This window comes from Mesoplodon mirus (genome assembly GCF_964341445.2).
Source record: "Mesoplodon mirus genome assembly, chromosome: 13".
NCBI classification, from domain to species: domain Eukaryota; kingdom Metazoa; phylum Chordata; class Mammalia; order Artiodactyla; family Ziphiidae; genus Mesoplodon; species Mesoplodon mirus.
Genome location: NC_138989.1, coordinates 17,702,459 through 17,729,641, shown reverse-complemented (window position 1 = coordinate 17,729,641; position 27,183 = coordinate 17,702,459). Strand labels below are relative to the sequence as shown.

Sequence of the window (27,183 nt, the reverse complement as noted above, 5' to 3'; positions counted from 1 at the left end):
AAGAGAGAGTGGGCGACTCTTTGAATAATAAACATGTTCATAGGAAATTTGTATAATAAAGTAATTGGACAAGTGTGCAATGGTGTGCTCACTATAATCGAAAAGTTGAAAGTAACCTAATCATCCACCCTCAAAGTATTGTATTGATTTAATAAACTACGGTACACTGAGTAAATGAAATAATTAGCAACGTTTAAAATATGGTAAGGTATATATACATATACACATATATTTTATATATATAATCATTGAATGCAAAAACAGGTTACAATATGGTACACAGAGCATGACTGAGCCATTTTACATTTATATATAAAATATATATGTGCATGTGTTCATACCAACATGTTAATGATATTTATCTCTGGGGAGCTGGGTTTAGGATGAAAACAGAATTTATATTTAAACAACACAAGGTCTGAACATAGTTAAAGGTCTGATGTAGTTTGTTAGCTTTCTAGAAGTGGTACATGAATGTATGTATATTCCAATGATGGATAAGATTTTGCTTCCCTGTAACACTGACTAAAATCAAATATTACAGAACATTTTAATCTTTGTTCATTTGATACTTAAAAAAAAAAGACCACATCGCTATTTTAATTTAACACCCCCCCCCACTGAAAACAAAAGGAAGCAGGAGGTCATCAGGCCACGAATAGGGGCAGGAAGCAGGAAGGGCATCCAGGTGGAAGGACGTACAGACGCCTGGGGTGAGGAGGTGACCCAAGGTGGTGGGATATCCGGCAGCTAGTCTCCCTTGTACGTAGTCTGTCTGGAGCTCCGGAGGCCCTTGCTGGGAGCAGACGTGCTTCCCACAGCTGCCCGGGGCCCACATGTGCTCCTGGTTTGTGCTCAGACGGTGAGCACAGCTCCCAGCTCCCAGAGGGGCGAGTCGTCCCCAGCAGGCCTCGCCATCAGCCACCACCCTCGACAGGCAGGCTCCCCTGACAGCCCCGCTCCCCGCAGCTGGCCGCCCCCGCCCTCGGGTCAGCCCGGTTTCCTGCCCCTCCTTCTCTCCTCCCTCCAGCTGTTTCTCTGGCAGAGGCCTGTCCCATTCAGGACAGCAGCCCTGGTGAGCAAAGAGCGCAGGACAGACTGGGGTCTCCCTGGGAGCCTCCGGGGGATGAGAATGTTCTAGTGGGGCTGAACTCTGGGCTATTTGAGGGGTCCTTGAATGAATGGATGAACTGCTTTCTGGGCAAACGGCCACAGCCAAAGGACGGTGTGATTTCAAGAAAGAAGTCGGGGAACACGGGTCTCCTGCACAACCTCGAGTGGCCTGAAGTCACGGAACCCTTGGGAACACCTGGGCGGAGACCAGCCACAAGGTATCACGCTCCGCTCTGACATCACCCAGAGGCGCCAGGAAAGGGGAAATGGTAATAGAGAGAGAAGTTCTTTGGTTCTTGGTAAAATGTAATTTTTGTCAAAATGGAAATAGCTTTATTATGGTTTTCAGATTTCCAAAGTAATGCATGCTAATTGTAAAAAACCAGCGAGGTCACCATAGTTATAAAAGCAGTGAGCTCAGTGTTTCCCTTCGGTTAATGCTCACAAAAAACCCTACAAGGGAGATGCTTTCATTGTCCACATCTTATAGGTGAAGAAACTGAGAGTCAGATTGGGGGTTGCGGGGCTGGGTGCTGAGATCCAAATGACATGAGGGTCTGCATAGCCCACCTTCTTAGCTGCTGGACTGTCCTACCGCTCAGCTATGGAGAGGAAAGAAGGGGTTCCTAACCCAGAGGTGAACCTTCGGGTGCCTCTCACTCACCCTCTCACTACTTGACCTATGATGTTTGTTGAGTGCCTACAATGTACCAGACACATAGGAGTATCTAAATGTGGACACACACATGCTTTTCCAACATCTCGTTTCATACCTTACCTTGTCCTTAACCACGGATCATGAACCTGCATCTGTATTTTCTATGTTCCTCCAATATACATTTTAATGGCTGCACAGAGAGGGTGACTTGGGATTTATTAATCATTCCTCCATGTGGTTGCTTCCTTCTTCTTCCTCTTTTTTATTTTTTTCATTATTATAAACAGCACTGCAAAGGCTGCTCCTAGTACATCATCTTTGCGTGTTTGGGCCTATGGATACCTTTCCTAAGGTGAAATTGCTGGCTCAAATGTTCGCGTGTTTTTAAGTCTTTTGAGGCTGTTGCCCTGGAAGGTCGTGCCGGCTTCCACTCCCCTGGCACAGTATTGGGGTGTGATATTCTCACAGCCTCACCCACACTGGTTGCTACCCATCTCCTAAAACTTCCCTGATGGGAAAGGTGAGAATAACATCTGGCTGCTTGACTTTGCATTCCTTCATTCATTCTGAATAACCTTTATAATCTTATTGTTCATTTTATGACTATCCTGCTCAAGTCTATTCCCATTTGTTCCTTGCTGGCATGTTTCTCTCCTTTCTTATTGAGATTTAAGAGTTCTTTGTATATGAAGGATACGCACCCTTTGCCAGTGGTATCTGTTGAACATATTCCACTCCCCTCTCTGCTTTCAAATTAGCACATTTTAAATGGGTGAGCCATTTGGACCAGCGTTTGGCAAAGTTATGAGCAAACAGCAGATTATTATACTCAAGTAACTCTTACTTGATGTCTGTCTGATCATTCAGACCTATGTGGTTCAGAGAGGCCAGCGAGCAAGTGGCTGAGCCTTGGGTCTACCTTCTCTCTCTATGCAAGGGCCCAGCCCCCAGCTTCCTTTTTGTCATCCCTGACCTCCTTTTCAAGACCAATCTTCCCTGTAGTTCTTGCTGTCGAATTAGACTCAGGACTTCTCAAAGGGCAATCCTGGGACCACGAGCATCAGTTTTTTGAGTCAGAATCTCTGAGGATGGGGTATAGGAGTCTGCATTTTGAATCAGCACCCCCAGTGATTTTGACACACCCTAAAATTTGAGAACCACTGAGCTAAGTGTCTTTTCTTTTTGCCCTTTGTCCAAGTTTCTGGGTTCTTTTTTGCACGCTGAGGCTTCTTTTTTTCCTTTCTAAGCAAATATCTATGACCTTCTGTGAGTCTACATGCCCTGTGTCAGCAGCTGAGGCCAGGAGACAATGGTGGAGAAGAAGCAAAACTTGGTCTTGTACCACAGAAAGTCAGACCACATCACCCAGCATTCGGGCTTTGACGTTAGTTTAAGCCACAGAGCCCTTTCTTCTGATGAAAATATGGAGAAGTGCAATTTGAAGACAGATAAAAGTGCTGTTTTTCTAGTAGAAACAGAAGTGGAGGACTGCAGACGGCAGCTCACTGAACTTAAGTCTCACTGCTGAAGGGCCTCTCGGAATCCTCATGGCTCTCGGGGGCAGGTTGAAAACTGCAAAATCTACTCCAAATTGTTAAGACACCAAAGTTCTTAATCATTGCTGAATTTGCTGTGTGACCTTAGGCAAGGTACTCTCATTCTCTGGCCCTAATCGTCTCATTTGTAAATAAGGAGGTTGAATGTTGTATTAGGGTAATAGGTGCAGTAACAAATAGACCCAAGCGTGTATCATGGCTCAAACAAAACAGATGTTTGTTATAAGGCAGGTATTTGTGAGTGGAGGGTTGTCCTCTTCCACACAGTGATTCAGGGAGCCATCTCACCTTCCGACTATCCCTTGGATATCATCACCAAGGAAAGAAAGCATGGAGGGGGCATGTTTGCTTCTTAACTGTTTTCTGCCACACATGAGAACTAGTCATGGGACCAATCTAGTTGCAAAGGAGTCTGTGAAATATAGCGCTTGGCAAGGGTGGCTCTTTCCCATCTATGGCTGTGTACTGTGGAAGGGAAAACGAATTTTTGTGGACAGCTAGCTGTCTCTGCCACAAATACGGTGACCTCTTGAGTCTCTTCCAGTCTCTGATTCTAAATTCTAAATTTTCATTAGTTAATCTTAAAGTTAACATGGTGATGTTGGACCCACAAATACTTTCCTATCCTCAAAATAATCCCCATCAAATAGACTGAGTAAATTCCCACATTCCAGGCCCCCTAAACATGGATGTCCTTGAAACCTAGGCAACTGCCATTCTCTTTCCCTCCTGGAAAAAGGAAACAAAAATAACAATGTTGTTGAGCAAATCACATTTACGAACCAAAGGTTTTTGTATCCACTATCTCATTGAATCTCCCTACAACACTACATGGAAAGGCTTCATGATTAGCATTCCCATTTTATAAAGGAAGAAAATGAGGCTCAGAGAGGTAAAGGGACTTGCCCAAAGTCACACAGCTCATAAGCAAAAGAGCTGGGATTTGAACTCAGAAAATCCAACTTCTGTCCTAGGGTCCTACTGCACATTGGAGTGTGTGTGTGCAAGCGTGCGTGTGTGTGTGCCAGTGCATGTGTGGGGTTAGGGTAGGGGTTTTCCTTGGGCTGTATTTCCCCAGGACGGGGTATAAGGAAGTGGAAGTGAAGGAATTATTGTCCAAGTCCCCAGAATGGGCCAAGCTTGCTATTTAGAAGGCAGCTGGGTCGCTGTCTTGGGCCGAGGAAGCCCACTGTGACTAAGTATTATAGTCACTGGCCAGAAAAAAGAGAAGGGGGTGGCGTGTGAGGACACAGCTGAGGCTGTGTGTGGGTCCTGGATGCCACCGAGGCCTTGACTGGGCCAGGCACGTAGTAGGTGCTTGTGGATGATTTCCTGTGTGAATAAACCCACGGAGGAGTGAAAGCTGTACCTGTGCGAGAACCTAAGATGGGTCAGCCCAGTCCCTGTTTTTAAGACCTTTGGGGGAGGGGAGGCAAACTTGTCACATAGACTTTTATTCAGTCACTCAACAAACATTTATTACCACCTGCTCTGTGTCTGGCATTCCACAAGGCAGGGTGATGAAAAAGACAGGATTCCTGCCCTCGTGGGACTGTGGAGGGGCTGTGAGGGTAGTTACATTGGCCCCCGTATTAGATCTGAGGAAAGTGAGGCCCTGATTGGTTGAGCTACATTCCCAAGGTCACCTGGTAGGATTAAGACCCGGGGCTCTGGTTCCCAGCTCAGGACTCCTTATGTGCCCCTGGCTGAGGGCGAGGCCCTAGCCTTGGGCCTGGGATGCAGGGTTGGCTTCTGGCTCCCAGGACGTGCTGTTTTCAGGCAAAATTAGGACACCAGTTAATTTACAATACTTCCCTTTTGGAACCTCTATATTTTTGCAGCGTTGGGCACAAGCATGATAGAGGAAGAGTAGAATTTCTTGCCCTGCTGGATGGAAGCCAGAGGCCATGTTAATTCTACACGGTGCTGTCAGAGAAAGAAACAATGTCAGGCTGGCATCGGCTGACAGCATGACATGGCATGAACTCCACAGCCACCTGCTCTAGGGTTCAGACCCCGTCTCTGCCCTTTAACCTCCTTCCCCCTCCGAGTCCTCATCTCTAAGGGGGGGATACTCTCAGGGTCTACTACTTCACAGGGTTATTGGGTGTTAAATGAGTTAATATACGTAAAAATATACATGAGCACAGCACATGGCCAGCTCAACGAAGGCGCTTCTATTTTTATTCCCGGGGAAGTGGGCACTGATATTCACGTTTGTACGCAGAGGGTGATGTGGGCATCTTGTGCCCTGTGACCTCGGGTTCCCAGCACAGGAAAGGTCATTTCAGGCAGTCTCCTGGCTTCATGCCTTGCCCCATGGGGGAGTCCTGGTCTCTGTGGGCAGTGGGGGGCGTCCCACCCACCATAGACACACTCTGGCAACCTTGGAAGTATCAGCAGCTGACTCAGCAGAGGGTCAGCTGCTATCCAGGCAGAATTCAGAATCGGTTCTGCTTTCTTGGGGTATGTGACTTGGGTCCTCTGATCTTGGCCCTGGGATCCCACTGAGAGCAGCTCTTGTGCAAGAATGCGGGTTAGGTGGGGGGTGGGGGGCGACTGGTGCAAGAAGCAGTGGCTAGCATGCTCAGTTTCTCCTCCTGGAGCTCAGGGGTCAGAGACACAGGAGGCCTGGTGGGGTGTAGCCAGGCAGACCTGGGTTCTGGTCTCTGAGCCTCAGTTTCCTCTTGTTTCAGAGTTGTTGAGTTCTGCAGTGTTCAATCAGTGATCTGGGGGTGGTGATTAGGGCCAGGGGACATTTAAAATATGCCCATCCCTTGTTATCAGAATTTGTTTGAACAGTTTTCAGAATCTATGAATTCCGGGGCGTGGGATGAACGAATTGCTCAGATAGTCAGTGTATGAGCCTGTTGCTGCTATAACAACCACTGCAAACTTTGTGGCTTAAAACAATACACATTTATGATCCTACCTTTCTGGAGGTCAGAAGTCTCAAATGAGTTTCAACCTGGGCCTTTTTGACCGCGGCCTTTTCAATTGTTGAAGACACTCCCATCAGTGCCTGCCTGGTGCATTCAGCACCCAAACTACCACGGGAGCTAAGAGGGGGTAGCTTTGATCGGGGAAGTCAGGAAATAGTGTCTGGAGAAGGGAGCATGCACCTGAGCTGGTTCCAAGGATGATTGGCCTTGAGCGCCTAGAGGAAAACTTGGCCAGAAATAAAAGATATTTCTGGCTGGGAGAGCAACGTGAGCGGAGATTTGGAGGCTTGACGAGTGAGGAATATCTGATGTGGCGAATGGAAGCAGGGAACGGCCGGAGGGAGCCTGGATGTTCTGCAGGGCCTTGAAGGTCCCATGCAACTTGCTGGGTGGTCCAGTATGCCCCATTTCACTGGAACAGCATCTTGTTGCCCCCAGACCTTGCCCTCTCCAAACTTGGTGCTTAAACTCGAACATTTGGATGAGTGAAGATTCCAGACAATCTCAAATTAATTGAGTTTGAAATTCCAACTTGGCAGAAGGGCATGTTGGTTAGTGGCTTCATCTCCTGGGTTGTCTGGTCCAGAAACCAGCTCGGAGGAGAGAATATTTCTTTGCATTGGTGGCTTTCTTGGCTGAATGTTGGGTCTCCTCTCCTAGCACATCCAGGACTTGCTGACAGCTGTAGGCGCGGAACTTGGGAGAAACGAGGTGTTTCCTTCAGGGTTAAAGAGAGTTGGCTTAGGGTGGCACCTGTGGCCGGCCTGGGATACGTTTACTGCGGAGAGAGGGACTTGGCCACTGCCCGCTGGAGCCAGATGAACCGGGCTGGGCATTGAAGGGTCTGCTGGCCCCCTCCATCGCCAGGGTGTAGAGCTGACTGACGTCAAGAGCAGGTCTTCGGGGAGTTCAGGCAATTTTCAGTCTCTTTTATGACAGATGCGACTCACAGGGGGCCTTCTTCAATGGTCAGGGATTTGGGTCAGGAAGAAAAACGACATCCCTTGAGTAAGAAAGAAACGGCCCCCCGGGGTAGAAGCGGGACTCTGCCAGCTCACGGACCTGTTTTGAAACCCACCTCTGCCCTCGCTGGCTGTGAGACCTCGGAGAGGACACTTAACTTCTCTGAGCCTCAGTTTCCTCCACTGTAAATTGGGGGTGATTAAAGGGTTTTCCTCACGGGGTGGAGGGTGTTGGCTGGCTTACGTGAGATGCAGAGTGGCACAGAGTCGGGGCTGAAGACCAGCTGTGGCCTGAGCATGAGGGGCTGGCTCAGGTGATGGGCTGAGCAGCGGGGACCAAAAGTCCTGAGCTGTGAGAGGCTAGAAATGCCAGGTGTGGATGGTGCCAGGGTCGGAGCTTCACCCCAAGCTTCCCCTCCACTTCCCGGCTTGGCCTGAAAACATGGCAGGGTCTGGGTAGAGACCCCAGATCACAGGTCTCTCTTTTCCTGGGACCAGTGGGGCCTGACTGGCTTAAATGAGCCTTTCCTTTTCTGTGTTTCCCTGCCCTCCTGTGAAAAGCCTCAGACATGAGGGAAGTCAGAGCCAGGACCCTGGGGAAGGGTAGGGCAGCTCCCCGGAGCCGGGCTGGGCGACGCTGCTCATCTGCCCCGTCCCACTGGGCTGGCCCTGGCTCCACGCATCCTGTCTGCTCCATATTCTCGGCCCTCTCCCAGCTCTGGCAGCTCACGCTTTCCAGGGGCTGGGAAGCCAGCAGCGCCCCCAAATTCCTCCTTCCAAGAGCTTTGTGTATTGTTTCCACTGTCTGAAGGGACAGGGAGCTTTCATTCGCCGAGACCACGCCGGACTTCTGCCCAATCCTGCTCCCCACCGCCAAGATCCTCTTCGGGGGCCAGTCATTCCTCTCCTGGTGTCACACAGACCCATCAGAAATGTGGGAGATGGGACAAACTGTCCCATTTTACAGCTAAGGAAACTGAGGCCTGGAGAAAACATGTGTGCTCACCCCTCCTCCATTCCCTAATTCACAGCCTCCCTCTCTGCCTTGGGAACATGTCCCATCTCCAGTGGCCCTGGCTTTTTGTGCTTTGATGGGGCCCTCAGAGTAATGATTCAGTTTGGAGTAAGGCAGACCTGGGTTCGAATCCTGAGTCGCTTGATGACCAGCTGGGTGATCTCGGGTCGGTTCCTCTCTCTCAGCCTCGGTTTCCCCACTTGTAAATGAGAGTGTTGGCAGGTTCTGCCCTGAGTTGTGTGGTGAGAATTAAAGGAGATAATCCATGTAAAGGGCTTAGCACTGGGTCCCGCACTTAGTGGGTCCCTGCAAAGACTTCTGCGCCCTGAAAATGGGGTATGTGGCAGGTCCTTGGTAAATACTACCTGAAATGAGATTGAATTCTTTAATCACCCCCTTCTGCTCCAACCCCCAGACTGTTGGCAGTTATTTTTTTCCTGTGAAGGATGAGGCTCAGAGATTGAGGATCAGAGAGGTTAATTGGCTCCCTAAGGCCACACAGCTCACAACGAAAGGAGTCAGGCTCCTGAGCCTTGCCCTTCGTTTACCTGGACACCACAAGGGCTGTTCCTATTCTCCTGGTCCCTTCTCCAGAGCTCACCTACCCTCCTCCTCTGTGATTTCCAGGCCTTTCCACTGATGCCACAGACTCTCCCTACGCCAGTCAGGGTTATCTCATTTATCTTTGAGAGCTCGATCAAAACTTAATGAATCTCATGCCCCATCCCTCAGAAGACTCTTCTCATCCAGATGTTCTACTGAAAACCAAAGGGATCAACTCCTTCACCCTGAGGTGTTTGCAGCTGATGACAGCTCGCAGGAGAGGGGTTTGTGAGCCTAGTGCCTTAAGCCAGCACAGCGTGTCCACAGTGGTGGACCCTCAGGCTTTTGGACACGGGTGACGGGAGCCTTTGGCCTGGGATCTTCCTGGAGGTTAGTAAGCAGCAGCCTCCCCTGCTTCAAGGACCTGAGGACAGGCAGTGACTGAGTCAGTTCCATAGACGTCTGTGTTACCACTTCCTCATACTTCCACTGGGACCTCTCTGTTCCTCCCTTTTCTTGTAGAATTGCATTGACTTTTTTTTTTTTTTTTTTTAATGTGACAAAGCTGCACATCAGCAGAGCTCAGAGAAACCGAACAGGTTTCTGGGAGGCCATGAGGGTAAGTGTTGCAATCTTGGCACACTCATGTCTACACTGCCTGCCTGCCTGCCTGCCTGCGGCTTTCTGCCAGAGCCCACGGGCCACGGTGATTGAGGGTGGTTAAGGCTGTGTCCTGTGACCTGGATGAAGAGACTGGGGTCCCTGTCACCTTCTGCTGAACTGGTAAAACTGTTCCCTCACTCAGGCATCCTTCCTTCCCTGTGTGGGCATTAGAGCCAGTGCCGGGAGACCAGGGAGAGAAGCACGGCTCGTCAAGGTGTGTTTGGAGAGGCAGGATGGCACGGTGGTCGGAGTTTCTGGAATCCGACTGCTTGGCTTCAAATTCCTTGCCTTCCTAGTTCTGCAGCCTTGGTTTCCTCATCTGTGAAATGGGAACGACACTGCCTCACAGGGCCTTTGGTGGGGGGACATGGATCTAGGGGAGGGCACATTTTATTTTATTTTATTTTATTTATTTATTATTTTTTTGCGGTACGCAGGCCTCTCACTGTTGTGGCCTCTCCCGTTGCGGAGCACAGGCTCCAGACACGCCGGCTCGGTGGCCATGGCTCACGGGCCCAGCCGTTCCACGGCATGTGGGATCTTCCCAGACTGGGGCATGAACCTGCGTCCCCTGCATCGGCAGGACTCTCAACCACTGCGCCACCAGGGAAGCCCTATTTTATTTTTTATCTTTGTTATTTTGGTATTTGCCATGCCATTTGTTTAAAGGAAAGAAACTGGGGTTGGGGAACTTGGAATTGGGTGTTCATGTGGGGGACGCACTTAGCTGGGGGCCCAGAGCTCGGTAAGCGTGTGGCGTTCACGACTTTGTCTCTAGGTGTCCGTGTCCCCGGCGATGGGGCAGATTTAGTGAGAAGCTCTGCCCCTTTCTGCTTTCTCGCTGTGGCGCTTTGGCAAGTTGCTGTGCCTCGCTGAGAGCCGTGTTCTTGAAAACTGGGGCTGCGTCAGCTCCATCTCTGGTGGTTGTAAGGATGCAGGGCTGACGTCAAAGGCGGCCCTGGCCCTGGAGCAGCCATCAGTTCTGGAAGCGCCTGAAAGGCCTCTTTGGGCGTCATCTGGCTTCCCCGGGGTGGGGGCGGGGGCGGGGGCTGGCTGGTTTCTCCCCTAGGATGTCATATGGAAATGCTGGGGGCACCCCAGACACTCAAGTTCCTTAGGGGGCTCTGAAGCTCATGGGATGTGGATCAGGGCCACCGTGGGGAGCTGAGTAGAAGGCCGGCTGCCTGGCCCCTGCCTTCTCAATGCACCTCCTGCCCCCGGGACCCCTCCATCCCTTCTGGCTCTCCCTCCACTCCTCTCCCCTTCCCCCTCCTTTCTTCGACAGCCAGTGCTCTGAGCCAACCGACATCTTCCAGAGCTGGAGTGGATGGAGCATCTTTGGGCAAAACCAAGCACTTACCTGCACCCTGAATCATGGGCCCTCATTAACCCTTAGCGAGGGAATGAACACATGAGCCCCAACAGCAGAGGGCCACCCCCTGATATTTTGGGGGACAGGATCTGGGGCATCACTTGAAGCACCCTCTTTCCCTTACAGAAAACCAACCCTCACTAAAGTTATTTTGAGGTCGTGTGCCTTATTTTTAAAACACACATAATTCTTTTGAGGGCATACGCTTTGTAAAAAAAAAAAAAAAAAAAAAAAAGCATGGGACTTTTGTGTTCAACACTGTAATATTCCCATCCATTTAAAGACCAAAACTGTGTCCCTTGGAAATCTTTGGCTCAGCTCCAGGGAGAGGCCCCTCACCTGATTCCTATCTCTGTGGTTCATTTGGAGAAATTTGGGGTAGAGAATGAATGGATCGTCAGGTCTGACGGGGGACACTCACAGACAATTGAGTCCTCTTCCCTTGCTTCTCCGCTGTGTAGGTGAGGAAACAGAGGCACAGAGAGGTTAAGTGACTTGCCCAAGGTCACACAGCTGGTAAAGGCAGAGCCAGAGTTTGAACCCAGACAGCATTAACCACAACACTTGCATTCCCAGAAGAGGAAACTGAGGCCCAAACGTGATGTCAGAGAAAGAAGCCTGGGTGTCCAGACCATTTCTTCAGCCGTGCTGGCTCCTGAGCTCGGGCAGGGTCTGAGCCCCATGTCCTCAATGCTGGACCAGAGGGCATCTTCAGGGTCATCTGAAATATCTACAGGTTCGAGGCTCAGAGAGGGGAAGAGATTTGTGCAGATTCTTTGAAAATTAGGAGCAGAGTTGGGCCTGGAACCCAGGCCTCCTACCTCAGCGTGGTTTCCCTCTGGGGAAGATTCAAGGACGTGGGTTTGGACGGGAAAGACAGAGCTGCTCTGTGGGTCTCAGTTTCCTCTGATGTCAAAAGGGGGGTTGAGAACCCCGGCCCACTGGAACCTGTCTGGCCAAGTTTTTACCAGCCTGCAGAGAAACAAAAAGAGAGAACACAGACAATCGAGTGATTTTTTCATAAAGTGAAGTATTTTCAGCTGAGAAGGATGAGTCCATGTCCCATCGATATTTGTCAGTATTAACATACTGTTTGTTTTCTGAAATGATGAAGATGGTCAAAGACAGTTTTAATTCTGCCGTGCCCTTACTTGGCAAACCTAGAAAAGTGGTAAGTCTAGGACAGTCTCAGAAGTGTTTGGGAAATGTAACTGGTTCAGGAGTTCGCTTGAGCTCAGAGCGTCTCTTGGGCTCCTTTGAGGTGAGGGAGGGCACGGGTGCAGCTGAGGTGGGGCGCCCAGAAAGAACTGAGAAATTGGGTGTGGAGATGAAGGCTGTCGCTGCCAGCGCCAGGGCTGGACTTCAGAGAGGAGGACGTACCAGGCACACCATGGGTTCCCCACGGGGGCAACAGGATGCAATGGTTGCCATGTGAGGCCTCCGTCATGACTCAGAGTCCAGGCAGTGGGTGGGGAGGGAGAGGACTGGGGGAGAGAGAATGAAAGGGGGAGATGCTTATCGTGGCTCAGAAGGACACAGGAGGGGGCTGGGAAGGGGCACAGGGAGCCTGCTCTGGCTGGGACAGAGGGCGAGATTTTGGTGGGAAGGGGGCTGAGCGGGGAGGAGTTGAGAGGGGGTCGTAGGGCCTCTGTCAAGGTGGTAGATACACAGGAAAGGAATGAGCAAAAGACAGTCCCAAGAGGCTTGTTGTGGCTTCTGAGCTGGATATCTGTCTTAGGCAGGGGCTCCCCAGAAGCAGAGCCTGAGGTGAGGATTTGGTGAATGGGAGGTGGTGAGGGTGTGTCTCAGGCAGGGCTGGGATTTGGTGAGGGAAGGCAGGCAGGGTCATGCCATTTCAGGGTTGGATCTCATCTTTATTGAACATTTTGATATTTTGCTCATCGTGCCTTCTGTGCATTAGCTTTGATTTTTCAATACTGCATGAAAGTATTATCTATCCTGATTAGTGGGTTTGGGGGGGCACACCCTTAAATTTGCATTCCAGGATCGGGCACAGGGAAGATGTCAGCAAGAATATGGTCTCAGGTGGTGACTAGCCTCAGCCTGATCCCGGGGGGTGGGTGGACTCTGGAGCCTGAATTGTACCCCATGGCAGTCGGGGAGAAGCAGCTCCTGCTTGGCTGAGGGCAGTTCTCAGGAGAAGGAGGCAGCGGTGAGCTGTGATATCTAGCGTTCTCTGCAGCTGTGGGATGGGTGCCCCCCTCTGGTAAAGGGGATCTGGGCCACCAACACCTACTACAATATTCTTTGTGGTTCTTTGAGAGATGGCAGTAAAATCTGAATTCTTTAGAAGTGCTTATGGCTGCTGGACTGTTTCTTTGACTGTGGTAGAGCTTCCAGGGCGCAGCGTCTATTCCTGTTATAGAATGGATGAATGAATGAATGCTTGCAGCAGGGAGGGTGTCCGGGCTTGGGGGGAGGGGAGCAGGATGGTGGGCGGAGCTAGTGTGGCTGTGGACCTCACCTGAGGGGTGGACTCATTTCAAGTTGCTCGTTCATTTCCTTAGAAGGTGGGAGCTGTGGAGAGGAAGGCCAAAGTGGAGTAAGTATCTATGATTCTGGCCATGGAAAGAGGAGCAGAGGAAGGAGGAACCTGGCTTTGGGTTTCTTAGGACTTGGAATTATATCTTTGTATTTCTAGCTGCTCGCCCGCTACCTGGCAGATAATATGGGCTCCGTGAGGTTTCCTGAATGTATGAATGAGAAATATGTAATCTGTGAGCAGATATTTACACCTCAGTGTGAAAGAAGCTCTGAGAGGAGGTTTTGTATACTGACACTCCCTTATGACTGTACCACATTCATGTCTGGGGCAATGTCAGGCAATCGTACGAATCGTAATCATACTTGACAACACTAATAACAGAAACAGCGATAGATTATTTACTGAGAACTTAACGTGGACCAGGTATTGTTCTGGATGCTCTGTATTCCTTCTCTTATTTAATTCTAATACCAACTCTGTGAGGTATGTACTATTACTGTTCAATCTTGCAGATCGGGAAAGTGAGGCACAGAGAATTTAAGTGACAAAGAAGTCTCACAAGTCGTAAGTGGCAGAACTGGGATTTGAACCTGGATGGCCCAGCCCCAGAGCCTGCCCTCTTCACTATCACACTTTGAGCATGGCTTTGGGTTCAAGTCCTGATTCCTCCATTTTTAAACTGTGTGACCTTGGGCAAGTTGCTTGACCCCCTCTGAGCTTTAGTTTCCTCAGTTGTGAAGTGAGGGTAGTATCAGGGCTCTTGGGAGGCTGGAGCAAAGTGAGGGATGGGAAGGATCCTGAGGGCTCACGGTGATGGTTCCCACGGCTCAGCACCACGGCAGTTTCAAGGGTCCCCACTTGTGGCTACAAACTGCAGGGGCCCTTGGAAACCTACACCAGTGAGACGCTGCCAGGATTCTTGGCAGGAGGGTGAGGAAGAGGGATGAGGGAGACAAAGGCTCTTCTGTCAGCCACTTGGGGCCCGTCCCAAGTTGGGAAGATGTGAGTCTTACAAGGGAGAGATGAGGAGTGCCTGGGCGTGGGGTGGGCACTCTGTCGCCCGCCAAGATTTGTTCTTCATGAGAAATGGGTGGAAAATTATTTTGGATCCTTTCCTGAGGGGCAGGGATGGCCAGGGCCCGTTCATGGAGGGGAGAGGTTTCTCCACACCCCAGGAATGCGATCATGGCCTTATTTTAAAACAGAATGAAAGCAGAAAACAGCTTCAAGTCGGCAGCTGCTGTGGGCTGCTCAAGGCAGCCAAGCCAGCTCCAGAAAATGGCTTCCCATGGGCTCAGGCTCCAGGCTCTGAACTCGGGGTCGACCCCAGAAATCTGCTGACTGGTCCGTCACTACCCTGTCCTGTGCCTCCTCCAGCCTGAGTGCCTTCTTCTCTGGGAACCTACAGGCTCCAGATCTACCCTTTGGGGTTGTTGAGGGCGCCTCGGACCTAAATCTGTCTCCCACACTCTGCAGATAGTTTCATACACCACAGAATTCATTTCTGTTCCCAGTCTACACGGCTCTGAAGCTTTTTTTTTTTCTTTTTTTTTTGATGGATTAAATCACAGAACAGCCCGTGCAAAGGAAGGGCTTAAGACTTGTTTGCTCATCATAAAAGAAAGGGTTTGAGAGCCCCAGACACTATTAAGAATAAGTGGGGAATGACACACACACACACACACACACACACACTGATTTCATGTAATACTGTAACACATACATGATGATGAACTCTAACAGTAAGAGACTGGAAACAAGCCAAGTGCCCGTGCCCAGGACACTGGTTAAGTAAATGAAGGCAAATCCAATAATGGAATACTATGCAGCCATCAAAAAGGACGGGTGCTTTTTACACACTGATATGAAATCATCTCCAAGGTATATTGTTAGGTAAGAAAGACAAGTTACAAAATAGTGTGTGTAATAGACCAACTTTCATGCAAAACAGGGAAGAACTTGGATATAGATTTGTATTTGTTTAAAGACACTCTGGAAGGAGACATAAGAAACAAAAGGATTTGGGTGCAGTGGGGACTGGGTGTATGGTGGCAGGATAGAATGAGGATTTGCATTCTTTTTATAATTTTAGATAGTTTTGAACATCACCAATTCGATGGAGTTGTGTAGCCTAGTCAAAAATTTAAATTAAAAAAGCCAACTTAGAATTGTGAATGGATGCCCATTAGGCTAAAGCAAGTGCCACTGTGAAGAGATATTATAAACGCTAATGTCCGTGGCTTTCATCACTGTTATCTCTTTGACCACCACAGGAACATATTTGGGATTTTAAGCCTACTCTACCTGACTCCAGCTTCCTCGATGTCACAAGGAGAAAGTTCCTTCTGGCCTCCTTGAACCTGGCCTGAGAGGGTCCTGTTTGAGCTTTGTGTAGGACCCACTCTTTCCTCCAGCATCCATGTCATCCTGGTGGATGACATGTGCTCCCAGTGGCCCCCTGTGGCCACGGCCGGTCCAGCCGATCTCTCACAGTGGATTTGCCATCTCATTCCAAGAGAATCCTTGAATGCTTGACCCCTCGATGAAGTGTTTGTAGGGAAGAAATATGTCCTCATGGGCTAATATTCAGTGGACACAGAGATCCTCTGGAGAAGTTAATGACTGAAAACGCATGCTTGCAGGAGTCGTGAGTGTCCTTGTCAGCATCGTTTTACCATAGAACAGGGTAACAGACAAGCAAGCCCAGGGCAGTGAGCGTCGTGACACCCCAGGCCCGTCTCTGGCTGGTGGAGAGCATGGCTGGGTTCTAGCATTTGTCACAGAGAATAATGTCCTGCTCTCTGCTGCTTATAGTATCAAGACTTCAGTTCAGAGAAATGGCATCAGGGAGAATGCCCTGAGGGCCACACACTTCAGGCCCTTTCCCAGACATTCTAGAAATTTCTTCCCATTAAGCCAGCAATGCATAACCCTGGATGTCTAGACCAAAGCAAATAGTCACTCCTTCCCTGGCACGTCTGGGGAAAGCAGCTCCTGCTGAATGGCCTTTTGGGGCAGAGCTGCCAGCTTATAGAAGGGGGTGTTGTATTCAGGCAGCCAGTGTTTGGAAGCCTCTCCTGAAACATCTGGAACCTCAAGCCTGCATCTCCCGTCAGCATATTACTGAGGATGCTGGCCTGCACGTCATGCTGGGTCCTCTCTATGCGGAACTCTGGACAAGGTCCTTCTGCTCCTGGTCCCCGAAGGTTTCACCTTCCCCGAAGTGGGTTTGTTTTGAGCCAAGGGGCACGTGACTCCTGTAACTGGTTTTCTTTTCCAGACTAGGAGTCTGTGAGTCCACTGTGTGGCCCACCCAGGCTAAGTATTTAGGACATTACTTATTGTCTGCATTTTTCCCCTCAGCCCTGGCTCCGTTTTCTGACTCCACCCATGTTTCCCTTCCTCCTTTCACTCTCACTTTTAATTTACGTTCCCTTGGATACGTGAGCCTCTTTGGAGCTTTATCCCACCCTTGGGACCAAGCCGGTACATAAGCAAACAAAAAATTTGACAAAACCTGCAAGCAAAAGCAGCCTGTGAACACCCCTCCCCCTGCCAGGGGAAATAGCGGTCCCAGCTGTAGGGACCAGCAGGTAAGGGGTTAAGAATGATGCAGAGGAAGTGCTGGCCAAGGTTAAAGTGAGGAAGTGGCCGCTGCCAGGGGAAGGAGGTGGCCGGCTTATCCTGTGTGACTCCAGGGGGCTGACCCAGGCTGAGGGGAATGTGACAGGTTGCTGGAGTTCAGGTTAGTAAAAAAAGGAAGAGCTTTCTAATGACTTGATGGGTTTTTCTAGAAGTTCTGCTGTGGGGATGGGGGAAGAGAGAGAAGGGCAACCTTCTCTGGAAAATAGCAGAACCCAGGGAGAGGTTTTTTTCTGATGATTTTATTTCTGAGTGATGACTCGAGGGCCCAGGGGATGCCCGAGAGGAGGTTCTAAGTGGATGGTCCCCCATTTTGAGGTGAAACCAAGCCTCAGAAACCAAGCAACTTACCAGGAGGGCTCCTCTTCCTGCTGCCTGTGTGATGATGTCTTGTGTCTTTCTAAGCTCTACCAGGCACCGGTTTTTGCCCACTCTGCTCTCCACAGCATCCCCACGCCTAGCACAGAGATTTGTCGAGTTTAACTGAATGAAAAAATAAAAGTTTTTTTTTTTTAAATGATGACAGAGCTAGAATAACAAACTCACTGTTATCTGACTCCAGAAGTAGCTTCCTTTAAACATCACAGCCACGGGGTGTGTTTGTTGGAGCTGGGATTTTCATATAGGCAGGGCCACCTACCTGTCCTGATTTGCCTGGAATGTTCTGGTTTTAGCACCAAAAGTCCTATTTCTCAGGACACCCCCAAACTGGGATGACTGGTCAACCTATATACCCTGCATTTGTGATCTCATGTAAGCTTTACACTGGCCCGCTTTGCAGATGAAGAGACTGAGTCATGACCTGAGATCTCAGGGGTCAGGCTGGCCTTGGCACCTGGCTTTGCTGCAGCTGCGTGAGCCTTAAGCCCTCCGCTGCCCTGAGCCAGTTTCCTTTTTCTGTAACATGGGGGTGGCAGACCCCTCGATCCTATAGCCTCTCCAGCAGTGGCTTTTAAGGATTCTGACATTTCCTCTGGGCTTCAACTGTCTGTTTTTTCCACTGAGGGTGGGGGGCAGTTTTCCCAGTGAGACCCTTTCTGGGGCAAGGCTGAGTTTTCCCTTGGGAAAAGGTGACAGCACAGTTACAGGGTCAAGGGGGAGGGCAGCCTGTCCCTCCTCCCCCCAAGCCTGGGAACAGGGTGGGATCTCCTACATACTCCACCAATGCCAGCCCTTCCGTCAGCTGCCTGGGCTGGAGCCAGGCAATTCCAGGGGGCCAGAGCCTGCCTGAGTGCCCCAGGGGCCCTGTGCCTGGTGCTGGCAGCCTGGGCGGGGCGCGGCTGGGGCGGCTCAGGCCTGCAGGATCTCCCAGGGGTCTTCCCGGCTGGACGTGCCTCTGCAGCCCCCTGTCTGCCCTGGAGCCTGGTGTGTGGCGACTGCACTGGCCAGAGGTGGGTAAGTCGGGTCACTGAGGGCTCTTTGAGGTGGGGTTGTGGTTATGTGAGACACGGCTCCCCTGCCTGCCCTGTGCACGGGGGAGTCAGCGGGTGCAAGAACAGAGGGCCTTGCACACAGTGGAGTCCCCAGCCAGCAAGTCACAGAACATCAAGGGCAGTCACGGTGATTGAAGATGTGGGCCCCCGTGTCAGAAGAGCCCAGGTTCAAATCTTACCTCTGCCTCTTCCTAGGTGTGGGATCTTGGGCTAGCGGCTTTGCTTTTCTGTGCCTCAGTTTCCACATCTGCAAAATGGGAATGAAAATACCCACCTTAAAGGTTTGTTCTGAGTAGAGGCACTGGGTACACAGTTGGCACCTGACAAGTAAGGGCCACTGTTATCACCACCTCCCACCCCCAGCCTCTCAGTGGTTTAGATTCCTCCCCTACGAGGGCTGCACCTGGGAACCCGGGGAAGAAGGAGGGAGAGGAAGGGATGCGGCCTGAAGGCTTGTCACGGCCTAGCAGTGAAAGAGGCCAGCAGCCCACCCAGGACGCTTAGAAGCGCTGTGATGAGGACAGGAGAACATTTTAAACAGCTGTGTGGATTGCAGCTGGGGTGCACTGGAGCACGGGCTCTAGAGACCACAGATCCAAGTTCAAGTCCTGGCTCCACCAGGGCTGTCTGGTGATCCTGACCAGGTTCCTTTCAGAGCCTCAATTTCAACACCTGTTAAGTAGGGATAATAACCAGCCCCGTCTTGGGTGGGGAGTTGGTCAGGCTATAGGGAGATAAGGAAGGCAAGCATCCAGCCAGACGTCTGGCACATGCCAGCAGGATCATTCTCTGTCTTCTTACTATTTGCTCTCCGTTCTGCCTGTATTTTTGTCCAGTGTGTAGCGAGGCTGGGGGGAGCAGGAGGACGGGAAAAGGTTCCTCTGACCCCCAGCACAGCAACCTGTAAGAGCAAATGCCCAGAGGCCTTGACCGCCACACGTTCAAGGGGCACTGGGCTCCTGGGGGCACAAGGGAGTGGGTCGTCTTGGAAGGACTTGGGGTCCAAGGTTCCCCCTGTGGCCCCTCCCTGAACCCAGCCAGCGGCTTCCCATGAACCCTGCCGCCCTGTCCTGGGTGGGTGCGTGCATGTCGCTGACCTCTCTCGGGCTGGCTAAGGCGAACAGAGCTCAGTGCTCACAGCCAGAGGCCCTCCCTTCCTCTTTTTTGCAGCTTATCTCCACCCAGCCTCCTGATCTGGGCTGCCTTTTCCCCTTACCATCCCTTCCCTGGAACTTAGTAACGTCAGGATCAGGCACACGTGCGCACATGCCCCCACGTAGATGCTTTTAGCCTTGTTTCATCAATAGTGAGATAACAAGAACCAGGATCTGTGCTACGCGCTCTACGTATGTCAAGTTATTTAATCCCAGAATAGTTCAGTGCAAGAGGCATTACTATTTTCCCCACTTTGCAAATAGGGAAACTGAGGCAGAGGGCAGGTAAATGATCCTTCCCTAGTCCCACTGCTGAGATTAACCCCAGGTAGCCTGGCTCCCCACCTGGGCACTCAGCCCCTCCACCATCTGGCCTCAGTGAGAGCCTGAGCTTGATGGGCTGGATGTCTAAACGTTCCCCCAAATCCTATTTCAAGGAATAGCTAATGATTACATAATAGCAACATTTCTGCCCTTTGTCTTTCATAGCTCTGCAACCCCCATAATTCCTCCACACTGCACCCCAACTTTCTTTGCTTTCCTACTCTCTCTTTCCTCCACTCCAAAGTCTTCCTCTCTCAGTCCAACCTGTCCATTTTAGAGATGTGGAAACTGAGGCCTGATCAGAGAGGGAAAGTGCTTACCTAAAGTCACACAGCAAACCAGGGACACAGTGGGAGTTTCTGTCAGTTTGTTCTCTAAGCTCAGTCCTCCATGCACTCCTCAGGTTTGCTACAGTGGAAGACAGGGATGGGGGATCAGGTGGCATCCTTGAGATGTCCCGCCACCCCCATCATTTAGCATAAACTATTCTCTCCCTCGCTTCTCTCCACACCCACAACTGCTCCAGTCTTGCCCCCAACCAGCCTGAGCCAGTGAATGGTGGTGGTGGGGGGGGTGTTGGCCCCCAGGCCATTATTACTTTTACTGCAGTTAATTGTGCGGGAGTTAAAAGTAGAACTCTAATGGTGGAATTCAAGGCCTAGCAACAGGGTTTACCAGGCATCAATTTTTGGGTAGGGGATGCCTTTCTGAATCCAAAAATCAGACCCCAGAGGCTGCTCTTTCATCTGCACCTGTGTTCTTCACTTACCTGCCTCTCACACCCATCCTAGGATTAGCATACCTTGTAAGCTACTGGTCTGGCTGCCCCTTGGCATTTCCTCCCTCCTGTCTCTCCCCATCCCCAGTGATACCCAAGGATGGGGAATCAGTGTTGCCATGGTGACTAGATTTCATCTGTGGCATCAGGGATTCTGAGGCTGGGGTTGGGTCTCAGCCCCTGGGACTGGCCAGTGTGACCTGGTTTCTTCCATGAAGACTCATTTTGGTGTATCCTGTCCCTACTCCCCTGCTCATCCAAGGTTTTTCTTGGAGCATTGGCAGTTGCCATGGAAACGGCTCTTGAGGCAAATGTGCCCATGCCGGCTGAGGAAGAATTCCCTCAAGAAAATGGGGAGATTGCCAGACTCCCCGGCTCTGTGATGGGGCCCTTGATTTCTGAAGCCTCCAAAAACTGCCAGTTCTGAGTGGACCTGGAGCTGGTAGGGGATTCTCACTCAGCTCATCAGGTCTCTTGCTAGCCTCTTGCCTCCAGTCTCCCCTCTTCCAATGCAGTCTCCGTATGAGCCACCTGGGTTAGAGCTGGGGTTGTTTAGAAAAATGGACACCCCTCTGCTTAAAAACCACCCATGGCTCCCTATTGCCCACAGGATAAATTTGGTACCTTGCAGGAGGTCTCATAATCTGAACCCCTCTTCTTTTCTCAGCCACGTCTCCTGCCATTCCCCCAAAATCCCCGCCACACACACACAGACACCCACACACAATCTAACCTCACGTTACCCAGCCTCTGTACCTCTGCACACAGTTTCCTCTGTGGAGATGCCTTCTCCCTCCACTGCTCCATTAAGCAAAGGCTTCATACCCCTCAAGCCTCAGCTCAAATGTCACTTCCTCCCAGAAGCCTCCCCTGATTTCCCTGGCTACCTTTGTTTTGTACAGAGCCAGGGCCACAAACTCAGTCAGCAACAAGGTCAGGCAGGAGACATGACTGACTAACATCAGAACATTCTCCACTTCCACAAAGAAATCCACACTCTCCCATTAAAGCTGAAAGTGAGAATGACTTTGTTCATCTTTCTCTTATCTTGCTCTTGTTTTGAAAACAGTAGAGAGCCAGGGCAGGCTCCATGGTGAACCACAGCAGACTCATTGCCCCAGAGTCAAGGGGGTTGATAGGGAGGCTGCCAAGAACCTCATCCTGTCTGTGATGCAGGCCCAATAGGGCTGGTTTGCTGGAAGTCTGGATTTTAGGTGACATCTCAGAGCACTGACTATGCCATGTTCCTGCACCCACCTCCCCTACTTGGGGGCATAGACTCCCACAGTCTCCAACAAGGAGTGTGACACTTAGAAGGTATTCACTAGTTGCTTATTGAATGGATGTTTGATGAATGGATCCATGCTGTTTCTTGAACCTGCTAAACCTGCTCCTGCCTCAGGGCCTTTGCGCTTACCCTTCCCACTGCCCGAAGTGCTCTTCCATCAGATAGTGATATGTCTCCCTCTCCCTGTATTCAAGTCTGCTCAAAGGTCTCCGTATCAGAGAGGCCTTCTCGGAACACTCTGCCTAAAATAGCACCCCGCCCCCATCTCTATGCCCCACTCCTCTTTATATTTTAGTTCATAGCATATATCACCATCTGTTATATTCGTTTCATTTTTCCAGCACTTACATAGTGCTTCCAGTGAACCAGGCATGCTTCTAAACATTACCACCATAAACTCATTTAATCCTCCTAACAACCCTATGAGGAAAGAGCTATCACCCCCATTTTTCAGATGAGGAAACTGAGGCACAGAGAGGTGTGGTGACTTGCCCACAGTAACACAGCTGGTGAGTGGCAGGGCAGGGGTTCAAACCCAGGCAGTTTGGCTCTAGAGGTGTTTGTCCTCTTTATTACAAATTTGTTTATCTGTTTGTTACCCAATCCTCACCCTTGAGAATGCCAGCCCCTCCCAGGGAAGCAATGTGTCCATTTTGTTCCCCGCTGTAGCCCCTGGATCTGGATCTGGATCTGGGCTTGGCACACAATAGGTGTTTAATAAATATTTCTTGGAAGGATGGAGGAAGGGAGAGAGGAGGAGCGGAGAACTGGAGGGAAGAATCCTTGGCCTTCTGAGCTTTCCGTTAGCCCAACGTCAAGGCCATCTTGTCGGAAGTTTCTCAGCCTCCTGGAGGGTTTGAGTCAGCCTGTCTGGAAGGGACCCCACCTCGCCCTCCCTTCCCCTCCCTCACCTTCCAAGAGGGCTTCTGTTTTCTGACCTCTCCCAGGCAAAGGTGCCAAACCGCACTCCTGGAACCCCAGGCCCATGCTGTGCGCACTTCCTCCTGTGACAGGGCCATGGAGGAGAACGTTCCAGGCCAGAGGCAGGAAGTCTCTGAAACAAAGTGGCCTGGAGTGAACAGGGCTGTTGGGCAGACAGTGAGGGGCCTGGGCGGGGCTACTCTCGTCTAGATGTGCTGGGGCCTCAGGGCTGCTCAGGCGACGAGCAGATGGGACACAGGAGAAGGCTGGAAAGGGGTCTGTGACCTGACGCTGCAGCCTCCTGGTGTCTCCAATTTACCCAATGTTCCCTGACATTCTGGGAATTCCAGAAAAGGCTGTGTCCTGCCAAGTTCTCCTTGGATCCTAAAATAAAGGACCCCACCAAGAGGGTGGAAACATATTTTCCAGTTTCACTGCTGTGAGATAAATCCGCCCCCCTTTCCTGTAATATTACTAATTACTGGTATTAATAGTATTGGTAATTGTGATCATGGCAGGCACAATGCCAAGCACTTTACCAGCCTTGTTTTATTGTATCCTCACAACTCCCAGAGAAAGATGCTATGGATGAGGAGCCTGAGGCTCAGAGAGGTGAAGCAACCTGTACAAGGTCACACAGCCTCTAAGTGCTGGGGCTGGAATCGAAATCTAGTTCTAAGTGATATGGAACATCATTCCAGGGAAAACCAGGAAAGGCAAAGCCCAAAGTCCAGCCTAGAGCTCCTGGTTATACCCATTGCTCACTTTCTGGGTAACTGTGGGAAAGACCATGAAACTTGTTTGAATCTCAGTTTTCTTATCTGTTAAATGGGCATAAGGGGAAATTGGCATCATCTGAGGCCCTATGAGCGGCTGGCTGTTTTGCTAGGTGCTTCATATAGATCATTTTCCTTCATCTTCACAGTATGTTGGGCCATCTCTATGTGACAGGTTGGAAACGGAAGGTTGGAGATGTGGAGAATGGGCCCGAGGCCACATAGCCCGGGCACCTCCTTGTTATGTTTTAATGCCCTGTGCAGCCAGAAGTAGGACAATGCTTGTTTTAACCTAGGGACTATAGTCAAGTTGAAAAATGCTTTGCAGAAGCTCTGGCAGAGGATGTGGGGATGCCAGGAAGGGAGAAGGGGCCGAGAGGGGGAGGGAATGGCAGTAGCCACCGTTTCCTCATCCGGCCCCAGGCGGCATCTGGTCTGGAAGGAGGAGGCTGAGAGCAACCGCTGGCTGGCTCCCAGCCCTCCTCTACTTCCAGACACCATCCAGGCTCATCGTTGAGCTCCGTGGGTTTCCTGGTAACACAGCCCCTTGCTTTGGTTCAGAATCTGCAAACTGGATATTCGGCCTGGCTTTCTCCCCTCCCTCCATGAGACAGGGATGCTACCGGATCTCACAGGCACGTCACCATCTGATTTTTCTACACAAACGTTTGCTAAGCGCCTGCTGTGCACCAGATACCACGTTCACCTCATCATTTCGTGACATGCTCACGATAACCCTAGGAGGGAGGTAATAATATCAGCCCCATTTTACCAATGAGCACACTGAGGCTTGGAGAAGAGAGGTAATATGTCCACAGTCACTGAATGAGGAAGGGCCTTTAAACCTGGTCTGGCTGACTTTCAAGTATGGGCCTTTAGCCACTGCGCAGCTGGGAAGGGGGAGGGCGGCGAGTCTGAGACAACACTGTCACAGTCAGTAAGGACTCCAGACTTGGGGTCTTGGTGGTGGGGAGGCTTGTAAATTAACCTTGAACTTCCATCCCAGAGATCTTAGGCCTGCAAGGGGTCCCAAGAGATCTCTTCATCCAGATCCCTGGATTTTCTGAAAGGAAGGTTTTATTATTGCCATTTTATAAGCAACCCTACTATAGCTCAGAGAGGTAAAGCAACTTGTCTGGGGTCACACAGCGTGGAGCTGAGCCATGCTGTCTTTTTATGGGCACAAGGCTGGGAATAGACAGACACTTGGCCCATTCAACTATGACATATTTTAAAGCTGGAAGAGAGCCTTTGACGCCATCAACTCCAACCTCCTTGTTTTATAGTTGGGGAAACCAAGGCCCCAAATGGTCAGGGATTTATCTAAAGACATTTGCCACGTAGATCCTGTAAGGTATAAAAGAAAGAGCACTGTATTCTTAATCTGGGTTCAAATCCTACCTCTGCCTCTCACTAGCCACGTGACTTTGGGTAAGACTCTTAACCTCTCTGGCCTTGGCTTTCTCAACTCTAAAATGGCCATAATAATCCCCCTGGGTTTGTGTGAGATGATACACATAAGGTGCTTCTCAATGTCCTGGCATATATAGTAGGTGCTCGATAAAATATTGATATTTTGGTGATTATTATAATATTTAACCCTGGCATTCTAGGGTCAAAAGCTCTTTACCAGAATGTCCAGGAGTGACTTTCAGGGGCCTGGTAAGGTTCTCAGAGTAACAGAGAGAGAGGGAGGGGCTGCAAAGAAGGGTTGCAGAAGCAGATGAGGCCGGTCTTCTGCTTCCTTGCCCTTCTCTCCTGCAGCAGGTTGGGGCACTAAAGATGGGGACAGTTCCTTGGGCTGCTCCCTTCCACGCGTCTCAAGGTACCCAGAGGAGAAGCCATGCTCTGGGGCGGTATCAGATGCAGCCCGGCCCTCAGGGCTGAAGGTGGGCTGTGCTGGCCTGGATTTAGGGGGACAGGGCCTGGAACTATGACAACTCGCAGGGCACCCAGGAGCCACTCAAGCGTCTGGGCTCCAAGCCCACGCCACGAGCAGAGCACTGAGGGCATTGCCAGCACTGGGGAGACAGCGACCAGCACTGGCAGCCTCCTCCGACCACATCCTGAGCGGCTCACGTAAAACCCCTGTGACCGCTGCCTTCCAGATACTCTGTGTACACAGCTTGGGGATTATTTGTGTGAGTGGACTCAAGGCTGACTTCAGGGGATTAAGCGAATGGGATGCCGGGCCTCCCAGTCCAGTGGGTTATAAGCGCGGGAGAAAATCTGTTTACAGGCCACCTCCATGGGCTGGGGCACTGTTTGTGGGGGAGAGACCCAGGCTATTTCCCTGACCGCTTTGGATGTAAGCTGAGTGGCCGGGAGAATTCGTAGTGTTTGTGCATTGGACCCACAGTGGGGGCCAGAGTAGCTTTTTGGCCTGGAAAGAGAGATATACGTCCAAACAACATACGTCCAAACAATCTTGGACGTATGTCCAAAGAGAGACATACATCCAAACAATCTTGGGGGTCTTTTGTGGCTGGAATAGCTGCTGGGTCTGCAGTAAAATAGTGGGGCTGTGTTTGCAAGGAAGAGTCCGCACTCTACCTGGGCCAGGAATCTGCTTCCGAGTCAGGATTCTCTCTGGGGCTGGGGTCCAGCCTCAGCTCAGTCCTAGGGTAGGCAGGGGCCAGACTGCTTTGGGCCTTTGGGACATTGGTAAGGAGTTAGCATTGTTCTAAGAACAAGGAGCTGCCAGGGGCTTTTAAGCAGGGAGAGCTGTGATGCGGTTTGCATTTTGAAACGGTCTCTCCAGCTACTAGGTGGAAAATGAAATCATAGTGGAAATGACATGCTGGTTAGGGGTCTCTAGCCCTCACCCAGGTGGGCAGAAATGATGGACAGATTTGTGAGCTGTTTAGGAAACAGACGTGTGGGTGTTGGAGGGGGAGACACGGAGAGTCTGGATTCTGGGTCAGGGTCTCAGCGGGAAATAGATGACCCACTCAAATGGGGACTTGATGAGTGCTTAGGCAAGGGAGGACTTGGAAAGTGTGGACAGCATAAATGATGTATCCTTGTGTCTTAGACCCCAGGTCTAAGATACAAGGAGACCTTCCTGCCCTTAGGCCGAGGGGTCAGGGAGGGACTGGTTACTGGGACCCAGGTTGTGTAGCTGTGACCGACTCATGGAGACCCTGCAGGGAGGGCACTGGGACAATAAACACCCGACCTGCTTTCTTCCTGTCCTGCAGCCCCTGCTGGGCCTTCGTGGATTAAGTCAACTGGAGGTCAGAGGGCAGGGGGTTAATAATATTATTCCTATAGCTCAGCCTGCAGGGCACAGAGCAGGGAGCAGTGAATTTGAGGACAGCACATTGGGGAGAAGGCATGGATCATTCTAATGGGGGGGATCCAGGCAGCGGAGTGGACATTTGGCGGGGGGGGGGGCAGTCTCCTGCTTCAGTGCTCCCATCAGGCACTGGAGGTTTCCTGGGGCCTCTGGGCAAGCAGGTTGCCCACATCGAAGGGCATAAGCTCCTTGCTTTTTGCCCACTGCTGCAGAGTCCTAAGCCCAAACGCAGCCCTATC

General features: G+C 50.8%; 1 protein-coding gene across 5 annotated transcripts in view; it reads left to right on the top strand.

The window, feature by feature from the left end:
- The first annotated feature begins 1,067 nt into the window (after nt 1-1,067).
- The window catches only part of CMKLR1 (chemerin chemokine-like receptor 1), a 38,084-nt gene continuing 11,968 nt past the window's right edge, over nt 1,068-27,183 (top strand). Inside the window, exon 1 of one of the 5 annotated variants that reach the window (XM_082640375.1) lies at nt 1,068-1,331. The gene's annotated coding sequence lies outside the window, so the exon portion shown is untranslated. Of the gene's footprint in view, nt 1,383-9,279; nt 9,667-16,886; nt 16,924-27,183 lie in introns of those variants that run through there. The other 4 variants (XM_082640379.1, XM_082640377.1, XM_082640376.1 and 1 more) reach the window with 4 other exon arrangements.